We start from the raw sequence: 2,874 nt of genomic DNA, 5'->3' as shown, positions 1-2,874 counted from the left end.
TTTCTCACCTAAAAAACAAAACCCCCAAACCATTCCTTGCTTTTGCTTCTTATGTAGATACTAAACTTTGCTCTCTTACACAAATTAAGACTGGTTCACAGATAGTTTCAAGTTTTCCCTAGAACTGACGACTTACTTTCTCCTCTAAAAAGCTGACATTTGTACAGAGTACTGCTCTGTATCTTATCTGCCTAGCTATCAGAAGGTACTTAAAGTAAAAAATGAATCTGAGGAAACAAAAAAGAAAAAAAAAACAGGCAAAGGCAGTTTTACGAGGAACAGACTGTCAGCTGTCTCTGTGGTACTGAATAACTTGAATACACAGTTCTCAGAAAATTAAATGTTTATTTGTATGTGGCCTGGTGCCTGCTTTTAACTACTTGGGCCTCTTCAGCCATACCGTGCTTTAAGTAGACTTTCTACAACATGAAATGCTCATAGGTCCTCTATTTTTGTAATCCAAATTTAAATAAAAATACCAAAGACAACGCATTATTTAACAATTTGCCCAAGGAACACGAGCTATAGATATTTTACCATGGACACCACGTTGCCACGGATACCAGTGGCTACCGGCATTCTGGCAAGTCTGAGAATTACTCTGTATAAAATCTAAAAGACTTCAGCCTTTCATGCCATACCTGGTATCACCAAACCAAGATAACTGCTTGTGTCTTTATGGAAGAGGATTAGTCTTTAATTCAAAAAAATGTGAGGCTTCTCTGGTAATCTGAAGACTAAGCAATCAGGCAATGACATCTCTTTGGAGTTGACACTCACTAGAGGGAAGAGGGATCTGTGATCCACTTGGGTTTTAATTGTGCTCTTTTACAACCCGGAAGCGTGGTGGAGTAGGTAGGCTCTGCCCTCTGGCCGGCTGGGGCATTCCTGATCTGTAGCCTCCTCTGCAGCTGACAGAGAGGTCAAGTTTGGTTCCCGTTCTGCCTGCCAGGTGATTGGAGCCCCTTTCAGATCTGTCAGCACTTTGGAAATACAGGCTTCTCTGGCAGCTGGTTTAGTGAGGAACAGAACTCCACCAGATCTGCAAGACACCCATTGTCTCCTTGGCTGGGGGGCATTTTTAAAGCCACAAAGCCACCCCCGACAGAGGCCTTGCCTCTCAACATGCCAGCAGTCCCTTTGAGGAAAGCAGGATCCTGGTGAGATAGCCAGGACAACAGTTCTCTTGTATTTTATATGATAACTGCCTCTTGCCTTTATATTTATTTAAAAAATCAGACCCTAACTCTCCCATTCTACCTTATTCATCTCCTCCTGCCCCAGGTTAAGTCCTGCCTATTCCTCTGTGTTTCGCAAACCAGGAGAAATACGATCTGTTCATACCACAGCTTCCCAACTTGTACATTTTAACATGAGGCAGATTCCTAAAATATAAATTCCAATGATGCTCTAGTATCACAGCTCTCCTAGGTCCATACACTTTGTGCTTTTATGAGACAGAAGCAATATTTAGACATGTACTTGTGCTAGGGAAAGGTTTCTGCTCCTATGTGGAAACATAGTGACTACGAGGAGAGGGGTTTTCACTTAAGGACACTGGAAACCTCAATTCTGGCGCCAGGACACAAGGAGAATTCCTAAATTAGAGACTTTTCATGTTCTAGGCATGGGGAAAAAAAGCTCTGTGTTGCTGGGAGCCTGGGAGACTTGAGTGGACACCGTAGTGTCCATGGTGGTGGCAGGCATACTGTGGGGTCTCACCTCCCTCCAGAATCTGCTCTCCGACTCCCCGAAGTCTCCTTGGTATGATTATCAGGCAGGGAAAGTAACCAGGTAACCACTAGAAAAATGTCTCTGTGATTCACTCAAACCTGGGACCAAGGTTTTGGAACGTTATCACAGGTGTGACTTCACAGCTAGCCCACAGTGATCAACAAGCAATCAACCATTCCCCTATTCACACACACACACACACACACACTCACACACTCAGTCACTTTCTCTCTGTTACTTCTCTTTCTCTCTACTGGATGACATGGCAACAAAGTACTCATCTCTCACTCTCTTCCAGCTATTCTTCATGCGAATTCCCCGACTCAGTTAAGTTAAACTTACTCTACTTCCAAAGCCCCAGTCTGTCAGAGCACAAGGCAAATCCATACCTTCCACAGCACAGCAGCCAACTGGGACAAGTACTGATATGCCTTCCCTATCTCCGGGGCCCCCCTTTACCTTCTCATCTGAGGACAGAATCTCATCAGCCCCTCAGCATCAGACCTGAGGGGGTTTCAACACTCACAGACCAACACAAACATGTTCTAAGGTCATCCTGTGGCCAGGATCCTAGGGACAGCAAGATTCAAAATGCATTTCCTTCGCATTTCTCGAAAAGTTTCCTTGATTGTTGCTCTTCATACACACACACATAGTAAGGCAGTTAAGGAAGGACAGTGGTTCAAGCAGGAAGGGCCAACGCCCCTTTCTTCAGGCAAGTTAAATGACCTGTCCAAGGGCACGTACATGGTCACTGGCAGAGTCAGGACTAAACCCGGGTCTCTCTCCTAACTCCTGGGTCTACGCTTCTCAGGTGGCACCACACTGCCTCTCGGTAGGTGTGTTTACATGTTTGTGAGAGTCAGAACTCGTCTAGCCAGGGAACCACTTTCATAATGAGAACCACAGGCTGCCTGCATCCCTGAGCGGCCAGGTGAAGCTCTGCACTGAGCCAGTTCTGATGCCACCCACGACCCAAACAGAGAATCCACAGCGCAGGTGAGTGTGTACATGTGCATGTGTGTCAGCATGCACTGGCCGGGATGTGCACAATCAGAGAAAACGAAGCTTTAGAGGAAACAATCCGATTCGCAACGCCCTTCGGGGTTTTGTCTCGAAAATAAGTAACACACAGCGATG

The sequence above is a fragment of the Hyperoodon ampullatus genome (genome assembly GCF_949752795.1).
Source record: "Hyperoodon ampullatus genome assembly, chromosome: 9".
Classification (NCBI taxonomy): Eukaryota; Metazoa; Chordata; class Mammalia; order Artiodactyla; family Ziphiidae; genus Hyperoodon; species Hyperoodon ampullatus.
Note: the sequence above shows the minus strand (reverse complement) of the source record.